Source organism: Scyliorhinus canicula, chromosome 12 (genome assembly GCF_902713615.1).
Source record: "Scyliorhinus canicula chromosome 12, sScyCan1.1, whole genome shotgun sequence".
Taxonomy (NCBI): domain Eukaryota; kingdom Metazoa; phylum Chordata; class Chondrichthyes; order Carcharhiniformes; family Scyliorhinidae; genus Scyliorhinus; species Scyliorhinus canicula.
In genome coordinates, this window is record NC_052157.1 from 132,878,743 (window position 1) to 132,895,133 (window position 16,391).

The following is a 16,391-nucleotide window of genomic DNA, read 5'->3' on the forward strand; positions in this document are numbered from 1 at the left end:
GTTTTAAAAGTGAATGAACTGTCTCCTGATTACTTGCAATGGGGGAAAGGATTTCCACAGTGGTAAGTTCATGTTGCTGTATCGATGGAAGGTAGACTGGATCAGCTTGTTTGAGATGGTTGCAAATACTGCTCTATTTATTACATAATTCAATGTTGGTGAAAAGGATGTCAAAGAGTAAAAACCTACTCAGATGCAAGTGTCGGACATGGGTCAAGTAGTTAAAATAGAATATGTCGATGCATTGCTCAAGTCATCAATTGCATTTGTAGGAAGTTAAATCCTACATTATTGAATTTTCACAGCATGAGATATGTTGTGATTGTAACTAGATTTGCAAAATCAAAGACTTTAAAAGTATGCTCAGTCAGAAAAAAACAAACGTGATCATCTTTTGTACACTGTTAAATGAAACGTCCCATTGCCTGACTTCCAAATTTGTATGCTGCTTGCTAGATATGAAAACAAGGTCAAATGTACACTTTCATGGAATGAGCATAATCATTCACAGAATATGTTCAGCCCTGTTTCTTTTAAAGAAAACTTCAAACCATTGGTTGGAAAATGCACTGCAGCTGGCTCTGTTTAATGTTCAAGGTTATAGGAGTTTATAGGGAGGACCTGGTAATCATTCTCAAATGTCAAAAGCCTCAACAAATATTTTTAATAGAAGCATGTAAAGTGGTATGTCATACCAGGAACAAGAACAAATATTTAGCATTTCGAAAAAATAATTTGTTTACCAGCTAAAACTGGTCCGATCACAATACCTTCTGAAATCAAAAGTTGTCAATGTATTTTACACCACTACTGCAGGAATGCTCTGGACAATCACTATGGCCTCCCTACCGGCCAAGAAAACAGAGATTAATGAAGACAGTGATAAGACAACTGTATTCACTTGGACTGAGTGAACCTGCAGCTTTGAAGTCCTTGGAAACACCTTGAAAGAAGAAAGCCAGTGCTGCTTAATACCAGGAACCAGGAATACCAGGAATGCTGGTTCTTAGCTGCTGTATTAGGAGTGGGTGTTAGCTTGTTGATAGCATTCTTGTAACTGAGTCAGAAGGTCACAAATTCAATCTACACTTGAGGCCTGAATTTTATGCCCATTTAACAGTTAATGAACAGTTAGTTGGCTTGAGGTTGGCCTCTGTCCTATCAGGGAAGAAGTCTTGCTTCCAAGAACTGCTAGCCAATCAAGTGGCTAGTAAATCTCTAGACTCAGCATCACCACCAGGAGTGATGGCTATTGCTGGGAATGCAGCAGTTCCAAAGAGAAACATGCTGATGGAGCCCAAACCTTAAGGTAAGTCTAAAGTTTTACCATGGCCTGGCTAGCTGACACAAGGGAAGCAGGAGGGTGAGGGTGAGTGGAGAAGGCTCCACCACCCTCCTCCTTGCGTGGCCACCAGTGAAAAATGGTGGGCTGGAGACATTACCCTGACCTTCCCTTACTGCAGGTAGAATTACAGTGGTGGCAGGAGGAGGCCCTGTAGTGATCATTAATCAGGTGCTGGAAATGGCATCCCTGGCAGGAGCCCAATTTAATACCACACCTGGGGATGGGAGCGGCAAACTTCTGTCTGAGCACTTACATCCAGACTTATATCTCGGTACAGTACTGTTAGGGGTGCAACCTTTTCGATAAGGCAAAGGGGACACGAGGAAACACTTTTTCACAAGAGGGTGGTGGGAGTCACTGCCTGGAAGGATGGCGGAGGCAGAGCCTCTCATAACATTTAAGAAGTATTTAGATGTGCACCTGTGATGCCAAGGCATACAAGGCTATGGCCAATTTCTGAAAAATGGGAATGGAATAGTTAGATAATTGTTTTTCACTGACACAGACACGATGGGAACGGGCCTTTTCTGTACTGTAAACATCTATAACTCTAAGGCATTAAACTAAGAATTTGTTTGCAACTCTCAGACTGATGCAATAGATCCTAAGGCACACTTCAAGCTTCTCTGGGAAGAGTCTTGATCAACATTCCTCCCTGAAGCAATACCAGTATCTGTTTGTGGGACCTTGCTCTCTACAAATTAACTTATTTAATATGTGACTGCATTTTAAAAAGACATTTATTAGTTCTAAAATGCATTGGGACATTTGGTGATGTGAAAGGATTGGATTGGATTGGATTTGTTTATTGTCACGTGTACCGAGGTACAGTGAAAAGTATTTTTCTGCAAGCAGCTCAACAGACCATTAAGTACATGGGAAGAAAAGGGAATAAAAGAAAATACATAATAGGGCAACACAAGGTATTCAATGTAACTACATAAGCACCGGCATCGGATGAAGCATACAGGGTGTAGTGTTAATGAGGTCAGTCCATAAGAGAGTCCTTTAGGAGTCTGGTGACAGTGGGGAAGAAGCTGCTTTTGAGTCTGTTTGTACATGTTCTCAGACTTCTGAATCTCCTGCCCGATGGAAGAAGTTGGAAGAGTGAGTCAGCCGGGTGGGAGGGGTCTTTGATTATGCTGCCCGCTTTCCCCAGGCAGCGGGAGGTGTAGATGGAGTCAATGGATGGGAGGCAGGTTTGTGTGATGGACTGGGCTGTGTTCACGACTCTCTCAAGTTTCTTGCGGTGCTGGGCCGAGCAGTTGCCATACCAGACTGTGATGCAGCCCGATAGGATGCTTTCTATGGTGCACCTGTAAAAGTTGGTGAGGGTTAATGTGGACATGCCGAATTTCCTTAGTTTCCTCACGAAGTATAGGCGCTGTTGTGCTTTCTTGGTGGTAGCGTTGACATGGGTGGACCAGGACAGATTTTTGGTGATGTGCACCTCTAGGAATTTGAAACTGCTCACCATCTCCACCTCGGCCCCATTGATGCTGACAGGGGTGTGTACAGTACTTTGCTTCCTGAAGTCAATGACCAGTTCTTTAGTTTTGCTGGCATTGAGGGAAAGATTGTTATCGCTGCACCACTCCACTAGGTTCTCAATCTCCCTCCTGTATTCTGACTCATCGTTATTCGAGATCTGGCCCACTATGGTTGTATCGTCAGCAAACTTGTAGATGGAGTTGGAACCAAATTTTGCCACGCAGTCGTGTGTGTACAGGGAGTAGAGTAGGGGGCTAAGTACGCAGCCTTGTGGGGCCCCGGTATTGAGGACTATTGTGGAGGAGGTGTTTTTGTTCATTCTTACTGATTGTAGTCTGTTGGTCAGAAAATTGAGGATCCAGTTGCAGAGTGGGGAGCCAAGTCCTAGTTTTTGGAGCTTTGATATGAGCTTGGCTTGGATTATGGTGTTGAAGGTGGAGATGTAGTCAATAAATAGGAGTCTGATGTAGGACTTCTTGTTGTCGAGACGCTCTAGGGATGAGTGTAGGTCCAGGGAAATGGCATCTGCTGTGAACCGGTTGTGATGGTATGCAAATTGCAGTGGATCAAAGCGTTCTGGGAGTATGGAGGTGATGTGCTTCATTATCAACCTCTCAAAGCACTTCATTATGACTGACGTCAGGGCCACCGGACGGTAGTCATTGAGGCACGTTGCCTGGTTCTTCTTTGGCATCTGTATGATGGTGGTGTTCTTGAAGCAGGTGGGGACATCGGAGTGGAGTAGGGACAGGTTAAAGAAGTCCGCGAACACCTCTGCCAGCTGGTCCATGCGGGCTCTGAGTGCACGACCAGGGATCCCGTCCGGGCCCGTCGCCTTCCGAGGGTTCACTTTCAGGAAGGCCGATCTGACTTCAGAAGCTGTGATGGTGGGTATGGGTGAGTAATGGGTTGCTGGTGCACTCGCCAGCAGACTGTTGTTTACCTGCTCGAACCGAGCATAGAATGCATTGAGTTCATCTGGGAGGGGTGCGCTGCTGCCGGAGATACTGCTCGGCTTCACTTTGTAGCCCATTATGTTGTTTAGTCCTTGCCACAATCGCCAAGAGTCTGTCTGTGACTCTAACTTGGTTTGATATGCTCTCTTGGCATCTTGAATGGCTTTGTGGAGGTCGTACCTGGATTTCTTGTATAGGTCAGGGTTGTCTGACTTGAACGCCTCAGACATGTCCTTCAGTAGGGAGTCAATCTCGCGATTGAGCCATGGTTTCCGGTTGGGGAACGTACGTACTGCTTTCTTTGGCACGCAGTCGTCCACACATTTGCTGATGAAGTCTGTGACGGTGGTGGCATACTCATTTAAGTTAGTCGCTGAGTTCTTAAATATGGACCAGTCCACTGTCTCTAAGCAGTCACGTAAGAGCTCTTCTCACGTAAGGACTCACGTAAGGCACTATTTTAGTACAAATTTGTTCTTTCTGAAAATGACGCACAATTTCGTAAAGGATTCATGATGAGGAACTTAGTAAGAGGAACAGAAAATATTATTTGCCCAAGGCGCATTATAAAGGACAAAATAGCTAGCCACCTACAATATGTTGGCAACCTAAAAGAAGTACCTTCTTTGGCTTCGTGTGAATATTTTTACATACAGGTAGATGCATGTCTTGGGGAGGTGCAAGACAATGGGGCATGACTTACCAAATAGATCTGTTAAATGTGTTAACACTGTTAAAAAAAAATCAAAGCAAGGCACTTGGATTGTTCATTAATCTATACACCTGGATTTGAATTCATGCACATTTCCATTATTATAAATATTGTTATGATCCCAGTTGATGTTATAACTGGACAGGAAGATCCCAGAATGGAACCCTGGCTCAAAGGACCATAATTTTTGTTTAATAAAACATGGATGAACAGAGTCACAGGACTGCTAATTCGTTTTAACAACAAGAAAAACATATTTGTTAAACATGAAAAAATTGGATTATTATACACCTTTACTTCCCCCTTTTATTTTAACAATTAAACACAGGTTTTAGGATTAAAATGAATTGCAAAGTACATGTTAATCTACAATAGTCTCATTAACACAAAGACCCTTTTAAGCACACAAGCTGACTATGGTCAAATTCCACTCTGAACCCAAGTTAGTGTCTATGGATTTATCCTCAGGATACCCACAGAGATCATATGAGAGTTTCAAAACTCCACTCCCAAAAACAAGCTTTAAAATCTTTTCTCATAATAATGCTTTTAATTCCAGTCCAGGATTTACAAATGACTCTTTTAACCCAAGCCTCCACTCCACTTTTATCAACAACTCCAGTCCAGAATTTTAAACCACCTCTTTTTAGGTTTCCTTTGCCTTAACTGCTTTTTCAAAAACTCTGAGATCCAGCCACCAATTTGCATAGTTATTTCAACTCACGTTACACAGGCTGCAGAAAAATCTTACAAACCTGAAAATCACTTCAGATTCTGGCCTCTCATGATCCAATGTTTTTTCAGCTCTCTAGGTAACTTTACTGAACAGTTTTCTGTTCTAGCACCTTCAATTTCAACTGCTTGGAAACTTCTCTTCATTTCTCTAGTTTCCTTAACTAGCTGCTCTTCAGATCTCTGTTTTCTTCACCAATATTCCATGGAATGTTTTTTCTATTAGCAAAGCTGGGAGATATGTTCCCTCTCTCGCCTTCTAAACCAACTGCTTTTAGCAGAGCTGGGAGAGGTGCCTTCTCTCTCACTACCTATCTCCAACTGCAATAAAATTAGCTAACTAAAACTTAAAAGCTTCTCTACCTTACAAGGCCCCAGTTGCTAAGCAACACCCACATGCTTATGCCATTTATTTATTCTTCACACAGTAGTTGTCTCTAAACACAATAGAAACACGATTGGAGCTTAACAATCCCCACATATACAAACATCTTTGTCCAGCATGTTTCACCATTCCAGGCACAGAAACATTAAATTAAACTCACTTAAAACTATATCTTATTTCTAATGTTTACCAATCCCTTAAAACTATCCTTTATTTTCTTAATATCTCCCCCCTTTGAAAGAAAGAAATCTTCAATATCATAAAGATTTCTTCACACTGGTGTTACCTCTACTTTTCACAAGCTTAACGTGATAAATCTCCAACCACAAAACTTATTACAAGTAAATGTTCCTTAGTTCACAATTGCACATGTCATATTATATAATTGCGATGGTTAATAAAAACACCAACTTCAACAGCTACATCAGAATTTGTACATGATAACATTATCATACACAAGACTTGGGTTTTGTTTTCTTCTAATTTCCAGTTTTCAACTCAGGAAAGCATGTTTCATTTAAATCTTTTTTGACACTTGTAGGCACAGTTCCATTCTCAAGCCACTTTCCAATTCACATGTGGTAAATTTGAATTTCGATTTAACACAGCCAAAATGTCATTTTTGTGTATTATCGGGCAGAATTCTCCGACCCCCCGCAGGGTCGGGGAATCGCCCGGGTCCGGCGTAAATCTCGCCCCCGCAGTGGCCGGAATTCTCCGCCACCCGGGAATCGGCGGGAGTGGGAATCACGCCCCGCCGATCAGCGTGCCCCCCGCGGCAATTCTCTGGCCCGCGATGGGCCGAAGTCCCGCCGCTGACTGGCCTCTCCTGCCGGCGGGAATTGGAGCACCTCTGGTGCCGGCGGAAGCAGGCGGCGCGAGTGGGCCCCGGGGTCCTGGGGGGGTCGCGGGGCGATCGGACCCCGGGGGGTGCCCCCACAGTGGCCTGGCCCGTGATCGGGGCCCATCGATCGGCAGGCAGGCCTGTGCCATGGGGGCACTCTTTTTCTTCCGCCACCGCCACGGCCTCCACCATGGCAGAGGCAGAAGAGAACCCCCTACCGCGCATGCGCCGGTGGTGACGCCAGAATTCTCATGTTGTTGCTATTCAATTTTCCCGACGGCAGCACACCCCAACAGTGGGTTTCACGACGGCATAGGATGGCCACAATGGGAAAACCCATTGACAATAGGCAATCCCATTGACAATAGGCAGGATGATAGAATCCTGCCACCAACGAATGGTGCATAGCCGAGAAACGCATAGCTAGCGGACCAGAGAATCTCGCCTCTCATTTCAAATGAGTTATTTTCAATTCAATTTGAGCCATGTCAATCTATCCTCATCCTGAAGTTTCGTAGTTTGTTCTAATCTTTCAACTTCTTGCACAAGTTCAGAACTATCTCAGTCCAGTTCTCAGTAGAGTTTGAATTGTCTTTCGCAAACTGTTCACTTGCCTTTCTTCCAACTGCTACATCTTGTGTAGTATCACCGACAAGTATTTTTAAATCAAAGTCTAAAAACCAATTAGCTGTCCGTCTGTGTTGAGCTACAAGCAATCTTCTTCCAGAGTTGATGGTTACTGAACAGGAAACTATTGATAGTCAAAATCTCATGTGTATGCATGCCTTCCCATAATAGCACTTTCCCCGAAGGAACGAGAGCTATTAATGGATGCCCTGGAAGATGAACCTCAATTACGAGAATTTCATCACTATATCAAAAGTCAGGATGTTTTTTATGAATACACTGATGCACTACCATTCAATATTGGCACCAGAGATAATCTGCTGTCCCTCCCATGAAAAACTAAAGATCATAACAAAATCATAAACAGAGAAATGTGAAGAGCTGTCAATGAATTTCAAGTTGCATTTTCACGCTCTCAGAAATTTTCAAAGTGCTAATTAATTGCTTCCAATGTGCAGCCACTACTGTAGGCAAGCACAGTGGCCAACTATATGTAGCAAGTAGCAAATGTGATAACTGCCCATATAATTTGTTCTGGTCTTGCTCATTGAGGGAGAAATGTTGACAGGGACACCTTGCTCTTTCTTCTTCAACTGAATCATTGAACAGTCAGGTAAACATATGTTAATAGCTTTAAGTATCTTTAATGTAGACATCAATCTCAGCTGCTGAAGAGCTGCTTCATAAATATTGCTCATTAGGGCGCATCATGTCATATTTTTAAAGAACCTAAAATGTTATCCTCACAATTAGGTAAGGCAAATTATTAGTCAGAATAAGCAATTTCCTGGAAATTTGCATCAAAATAATGGCGTAAATACAACCCAAATCCAATTTTCTGTGCAGAATATTGGAGACATTTACTTATAAATGAATTTTTAAGCCACACCTCATTTCTCGTGATCTTTTCCAGCAATTCCCTGAAATCTCTGCTCAGTCAAACCATTATTCATTAACATTACGCTATTTGACCTTCAGAAGAGCAACTCAAGCAATTTTCCTGCATTTTGTGCCGGGCTTCTGCGGGGGTGTAGATTTAGCCCAAATATTTAAGTGAAGCAGAGGTCCAAAGTCACAATTCATGGAATTATACAATGATTTTATTAAAAACACTCTCACTGATACCTGACCTGTTTTTATGCCATCACAAAGTTAATTAATAATTGAAAACCTTACATGATTGCAATGTCTTATACATGCCGTGCCAGATATGCATGAATGATGGCTTAATGTCTTCAAACTTCAATTTTGATAGGTAAAGCACTTAAAGGAAAAATAAGGCATAAGTTGTGTGCTTTCCTTTGGCCCTGATTATTTACCCAGATTTCTGCTTGTTTACATCATCTTTGACACTCATGACAAATGAGACCAACAGATCCAGGAAAAAGTTATATGATACTGCCATCAATGAAAATTCCTTTACATCCCTACCCTGGCCACAGAAGGCAGAAGCAAGAAATAAGTCATTTGTCACAGTAGAAGAACTTAAGTGCAGTTTAATACTTTTGATTTATGCTGCAAACATTGGACTTAAAATCTAATTTATCTTTTCAACGTTCATTTTTGCACAAGCGTGGAAGGAGTCGCACAACAAATGGAATTTTCTTTTACTATAATAAATGTTCAACAGGTGACATGACAAAGCTTGGGACTGTGGTTCCTCACAATGTGGCTAATGACAGATAGGTCTCCAAATTTGAGAAAGCCAAGAATGAGGAACACTCAGGTCAGGATTCAAATGTGCAATTATTTTGGTTTGGAATCTGACGAGGCCCTTCCAGTAATGGGAAGGTGAATAGGGCAACGTTTAGCAGCCAAGAAACCCAGATATAAGAGGAACATATAAGTCCTGCGAAATTTAAAGACATAACTTATTTGTGTGTGTTGGTCGTTCTGGGTGAGTGTGCTTAACACTCACTTGCCTCTGTTTCTCTTTCTAAGCTCTGGAGTCGCCAGGTGCCGTTAAGACACTGCCACAAGCTTCAAGGTGAAGCTCAAAGCAATAAAACCGTACACCAATTAGTAAGTCCAAACAACTAGAGTTTATTATAATACAATTATAATAACTACCCATACACACGCTAAAGGATTAAACTTACTCCTACCGCTAAACAACTAATACTTATCTCGAAGGAACTGAGAGGTCAGGGAACAAGGCCTCTTGCTCTGCTCTGGTCTGCAGACTTCGGGTTACTATCAATTGCCAAGGGTGTCAGGAGTGCCTATGTCTGGTAGAGGTCGTCGTCGTTAGGCACTTACTTGTTGGTGGTTGCTGCTCGGCGGCTGTAGTAGAAGACAGGAGCCCGGAGACAGGAGACTGAACCATGTGTGGGACCCTTCTTTTATAGGTCCCAGGGGGTCCGCGCCCCTTTGGGCGGACTCCCTTACCTGCTTGGAATCGATTCCCAATCGATATGTTTGAACCCCCCAATCCTAGGGCAGTTCCTTGGTAGCTGGGGCGGTTCTTGGGACCTTTTGTTTTGGGCTTCTCTGGCGCCACTGGGTCTGGCCTTCCATAGAATGTATCGATTTGTACTTAACTTGTGTCCATTGTATCTGGGACTCGCCCGCTTTTGCCTCATTAGTATGTTAACGTGTTTTCTTTCATAGTGCTGTCTGGTCTCTGCAGCAGCAGAAACCAGTTTCTGCAGTCGTCCCAATACACAATCGCCTTGCAAGCTGCTTGCTTTTCAACATGTCCATTTTCCCTGCATTCCTTGCAATCTTCCATTTTGTGTTGGGCAGTGGGGGCCACCCCAGGTGGCTACATGTGTTATTTGTCCATTCACTGCTCGACAGAGAGGCAGATTGAGAGACCAGCCAGCTGACCAGCACAGGCATGAAGGCCTATGCCTGACTAACATGGGTGTGAAGGCGCAGGGTACAAGGCCACAATCAGGAATGGGAGAGGAGTGAGAGAAAGCAGGAACGATCATGGTGCAGAGTGGCTGGAGAGACTTCAGGGAGAGAGATCACTAAGAGGGCAGTGTCCGAAGTTCGCATCCCAAGGTGGCTGAGTTCTGATTGTACAAAAAGGGAGGTAAATGGTGGCAGGTAGGCTTGGGGATTTGAGGGCCAGAGGGGAACATTTCAGCTTCTTTTTTTCCAGGGATTGGCTAGTCGTGCTGGAAAAGCACTTACCTGCAGGATCCAGCAGCCCCTATGTCCCCTCAGCTACCGGGTTTCCCAAGCCTAAGAAAACCTGGCCCGTTGCCTTTACATTCACATGGTTTCATAAATCTGAGACACACAGCCTAATTTAAATATGCTAATTCCTAACCCGCTCCTGAGAGCAGGTTGCCTACCCAAGCCCTTGGTTGAACCTGAGGTTGGAACATCTGTGGCAGCGTGTGCTTTGTTTTTCCTTTGCTAAGAATGTAACATTTCCCTTGCATTTCTCCTGACTGTCCATGGTGCAGAGCTGGGGTGAGATTTAAAATGTTCCCCAACATATTTCTTTAAGGACAATCAGATTTCACCCATCTATTTTTTTGTGCACTCATCTGCCATGACAGTCCTAATCACAGTAGTTCAAAACAGAGGTGATATGCACAACGGATATTTATGATGCTTAACAGCGAAACACCAAGAAAAGATCAAATCTGCTTAAGTGAATAAGAACCGAAAATCTCAAACTCTTTTTCTATCTGTATCCCACTAGCTATATTTAAATCTGATTGAAACAACTGGACACAATTCATATTTTAGAATATTTCCCATTTAAGGAAATTGTACCGCAAGTCTTTAATGTTGCTTCAAATTCCTGGTTTGTGAATAATCCCAATAAGCAGGCACAATTATGTTGAAAAAGTATTTACATTGAGCTGACAAGTCATAAAATATCTGGATTAATATTTCCACTGAATCACACTATAAACTTTCAGGCTGAGCGTGGGTATAAACAATGCACTGCACATTAAGATGACTAACTGCAAACAAACAAGGTATCACATATGCTGCATCTTTAATTTTCTCAGGCATCCCAAAGTGCTGGTTAACTAATGAATTAGTATTGTTGTGAAGTCACTGTTGGCATGCAGCATGGTCCAAAAACAACACTGAAATAAATGACCAGTCACTCTCCTTTGGCTGTGTTATTAAGCAATGAACATTGGCCAAGATGCCCCTGCTCTTTTCTGAAGTGCTAGTGGATCTTTCACATGCACCCCAGCAGGCAGACGGGTCTTGTTTTGACATTTCAATCTGAATTTTCACTGAGTCGGGATGACAGAAGAGCCTTTTGAAAATGGCAGGTAGATCCCGCTTCTGGGATTCTTGACCCCATTTCCAGGCTGTTTGATTTTCCAGAGTGTCTTTAAAGGATGCCAGCTGGTTCCTGTCAAAAACCCGCAGCCGGCACTCCTGACCTGGTCGGACCCATAGTGGAGGCAGGCATGTCCTACACCTCTGCAATTTTAATGGCACTGGCCATGGTTTTTAAAGCATTGTGGTTCACGGCCCCTCAGAGGAGTCGTAAACCTTAGTCTGCAAAAGATCCTCCTCATATCCCCATGCCATGTCCTATGCCCCATGGTCCCTCATGTCCCTATTACATATTCCAGCAAATCCATACCCATTGGCCTACTATACACTGTATAAAACCAGCAACCCCTATTGTGTCAGTGGGATGTATAAAAAAAGCTTTAGAAACTAATTCATTCATAACTTTTAACAATGTTAACAAAGTAATTCCACTAGGAGACAATGAAAGTATCAATCATCCAAACCCTTTAAAATATCAATAACAAACCTGTCCCCTCAAGCCTTGAAACCACTCAATCTTGTGTCAATAATCATTGTGAAATTGACAGCAGAGAACAGAGAGCCCAAGCTGTCACTCAATGATGCAAGTTTTCCCTGGGGCGCAGCTGTTGCAACAAGACTAATTATTGTCTGGGCTTTCAGCCAGGCATAGATAATAAGGCTTGCAGCACACCTGAAACTCACGAGGCCTATTTAACATTGAAATATACTATTCATCAGACAAGTCTGGAGGCAGCATTGTGCAAAGGTGAAACTCACATTTTTATCTAAACAGGGGGCGAGATTCTCCGCACTCCCGACGGTGCGGAGAATAGCGTGGCTTGTAAAATTTTACGGCCACGCTGTTCCAACGCCCTCCCGCTATTCTCCCCCCCCCCCCCACACCCAACTCCCGACACGAATCGCTGCCGCCGTTTTTTTACGGCCGGCAGCGATTCACAGCTGATAGATGGGCCGAGTTCCCAGCCCTTTACGGCTGTTTTTACGAACGGCAAACACACCTGGTCTGGCCGTTTGTAAAAACGGCCGTAAACACTCGCATTTTATAACCATGGCACCGATTGGCACGGCAGTACCACGGCCGTGCCAAGGGTGCCATGGGCCCGCGATCGGTGGGCACCGATCGCGGGCAGTGGGCCCGATGCCCGCGCACTATTTGTCCTTCCGCCTCCCCGCAGTATCCATTCGCGGGGCGGCTGAGGGGCATCCCGCCCGCGCATGCGCGGGTTTTGCGCAAATACGCGATGACGTCATCCGCGCATGCGCGGGTTGGAGTCTTCCAATCCGCGCATGCGCGGTTGACGTCATATGACGCGTCAGCCGGCCAGGGTGTCTGCATGTTAATTCTAAGTCTTCAGCCAGCTCAGCAAAAATGCAACAAGCATCACAGTTCCAAACTGTGTTTTCAAAAGATCTTCACCTGCATATCATTTGAAAGAGGACAATCAGTGTAAATCGACCATGTGAACAGTTACAATGACTTTTCCAAAGCAGTTGCCTTGCTGTCGGTCTGAATATTAACCTGTTCCTTTTAGTGTGAGCAGAGCACACATTAAAATGCAGCAGGACCCAGCCTCAACAGATGCACATTGGGTTTAGATGACATTATTGGCACCTGACTATAATGTGAGCTCCACGCCTGTGTGGGAATGCCCTTGTAGCTTTTCTGTTGAGTCAAAACTGTCAAGAAATGAAGTCAAGGTCAGAAAAGGCCTGGAAAGGTAAGTTTATTTATGGAAAATTATTTATTTTGGGCCAGGAGCAGTGGGTGTCTTCAATCTCTAGAATGCAACTCTACCCTGCCTTGGAATTCAAGCCTTTGCCTCCCATTGTAACCACTTAGTGTGATGTATTGGGTGGCAGCCAGAAAGAAAGCTGGGATCCAAACATGGCGAGATCAAGGAAGTCACATCATCAGACATGAGAAGCCACTTGAGTAATATTTTATTGGCCGGCTTGTGCACCCCAGACCAACCCCCACAGTGCCCCCAGCCCCGAATAATGACCCCCCTGCCCGCGGATCGGCCCTCCCCCGAATGTGGCGGGCCTGGACTGTGTCCGCAGCCGCCACACTGAGTTCCCGATGGGTGAGACCATGAGAGACCTATGCCATCGGGAACTCGGCAGGTCCTGGGCAGAGCATCGGAGGGCAGGTCTCGAGCAATGTCCTGAGGTGCGGCGTACTCGGCGTACTTTGAAGGGGGCGGAGCATCGTGAAAGCGGCGCGCCCCCGATACTGTCGCAAACTTGGATTCTCCGGCCGGTCACTGAACGCAATTTTGGCATCGGTGACCAGAGAATCCAGCCCATGGTATTACCCTTCACAGGTTCCCCAACAGAAACGGAGGACAAGACTGAGAATGTTTTATCATGTCCAGAACTTTGGTGCAGAAATGATCTGTTCATCAATGCATTACTTGTTCTACATATCAGTTCTATTGTCCATTCATGAGCCACAGCTATGCAGCCCCTCTCACATGCCCCAATCACATGGGACCAAATCCTAGCATCCACACATTCCACTGGCACTCAAGGTGCAGTTGAACATCCTTGACTTCTACCGTGTTTCACCCACGGGGACATGCTAGTTAAATCCAGCACTCACCACACCAGCAACAAAAGCATTAGCAATCTGCAAAAGCATTTCTTCAGCATCTTTGTCAGGTCGCTCATTTGGATCAATGTCGTGTACCAGGGCCGCAGTGTCTTCTTGCTTCAAACCTGATTGCCTTCTGGACTTGTACGTCCCCCTGAACCTGGTGTTCAAGGTACCTTGGAAAAAATTGTCCTTCTTTCAGGCTACAGAAAAACAGCAGCCTCCAGGCATTTGCAGCTAAAGCAGCATCAAGCAGCGAACACAACCTATAGCATCACGTGAGAATATTTTGTTTATTAAACAGTCAACAGTACCTATATACGAAGAGGTGAAAACAAACTACTTAACAGTCCATAAATCACATTAACCATTAATCAAAAGCCTATTCCTCGGCTTGGTGGAGGGAACCTACTTGAATTTCTGACTCTTGAGAAGGTGAAGCTTGGGCTGAGGGGGATGAAGGAGGGAGTCTACAATTCATGGGGACTGTTTATTATGCACTTTCGAGAATTTGTTGCCGTTGAACATGGGGGGAGGAAGGGGGGGAGGTTGGGATCATTGTTGTTTTTGATTACACTGTTTACTGATTGACTTAATTTTTTTTACTTGGAAAGTATGGGTGGATGTTTTGGTCTGTATATTGAAGGGAGTGCTGTTTTTGTTCGGGGGATCGTTACTGTATTTGTTTTTTGTTTTGTTTTTTATTCAGTTTATTTGATGTAAATGTTAAAAATGAAGAGAATAAAAAGATTTAAAAAAAAACTTAATAGGGTACAGTTTCCTAATGCCAGGAATGAAATGCGGATACTCCTGTCGAATTCTCCATTTCCAGCCCCCTTTCCCCCGCCCTGTCATTACGCTCACTCCAGTGGGCTCAGTTAAATTCCGTCCAGCATCCTTCAACATTCAAACACAAAGTTAATAGATAAGTGCTCCTGCTTCTCAATAATCTTTCTCTTGTCCTCACTTTCGCACTTGCTATCTTCTCATGCTTTCGCACCTCATTATTTAATCTAATAGAGCTGAGTGTGAGAAGCTGGGAAATGCTGTCAGTGCAGCAGATGTGAAATTTCCCATTCAAATGTTAGCTCAAATGTCTTTGTACTAAAAATGGCTGGGCTGTTTGCACAATCAGTTTCCTGCCAGCTTTAGACGGCTCTACCAATTGTGATTATGACCTCTCTGCAAGGGCTTCATAATGCAGTCATTTATGAATAATGCCTGAATGTTTGAAATGTGCATATTGAAATGAAGAATAACTGTTTTCCTTCTCTCTAAATTAGAAATTGATGTGAAATTTATATCAGCTGCAGACAGATTTTCATCTCTGCTTTGTCTACATTGCCTGCACTTTCATCTGTAAATAAAAATCCTACTGGAGAGAAACCCGCCAGGCGTGATTCTCCTCTACTCAGCGGGGCGGGGGGTCCCGGCGTAGCGGCGTAGCGGAGTAGCACCGACCACTCCGGCGTCAGGCCTTCCCAAAGGTGCGGAATTCTCCGCACCTTTAGGGGCCAAGCCCTCACATTGAGGGGCTAGGTCCGTGCCGGAGCGGTTGGCACCACACTGACTGGCGCCCAATCCGGCTTCAGCGGCCTTTGACGCTCGCCGCCCGGGCTTGCCGAAAGGCCTTCACCGGTTCGCGCATGCGCCGGTGCGTCAGCTGCTGCTGACATCACCACTGGCGCATGCACGCTGAGGGATTCTCTTCCACCTCCGCCATGGTGGAGGCCGTGGCGGCGGCGGAAGAAAAAGAGTGCCCCCATGGCACAGGCCTGCCCGCTGATCGGTGGGCCCTGATCGCGGGCCTGGCCACCGTGGGGGCACCCCCCAGGGTCTGATCGCCCCGCGCCGCCGATCCCGCCGCCACCACAGGACAACCTGCGCCTCCCAGCGGCGGGACTTCGGCCCATCGCGGGCCGGAGAATCGCCGCAGGGGGCTCGCCGATCGGCGGGGTGTGATTCCCGCCCCCGCCAATTCCCAGGTGGCGGAGAATTTCTGCCATGGCGGGGGTGGGATTTTCGGCGGCCCCGTGCGATTCTGCGACCCTGCGAGGGGTCAGAGAATTTCGCCCGATGTTTGTACTGTTTGCCACCTAGCAGCAGTTTCCTCAAAATAACATAAATGCCATTGAGCACCACAATCATTTTCCTTTATGAATGCTTTACACATTAACTTTGCTGAATCCTCTTAACTGCTGGGACTTTACCTTTGACGAACATATCCACCAACTTGTTTTCAATGCATTTGGGATTTCTGTGAAATGACAGCTTCATGGATGAAATGAAAATCGCTTATTGTCACGAGTAGGCTTCAATGAAGTTACTGTGAAAAGCCCCTAGTCGCCACATTCCGGCGCCTGTCCGGGGAGGCTGGTAAGGGATATATATGCAAGTAGTGCAGCTGCAATATTGAGGGGCATTTCATGAAGGCCCCACC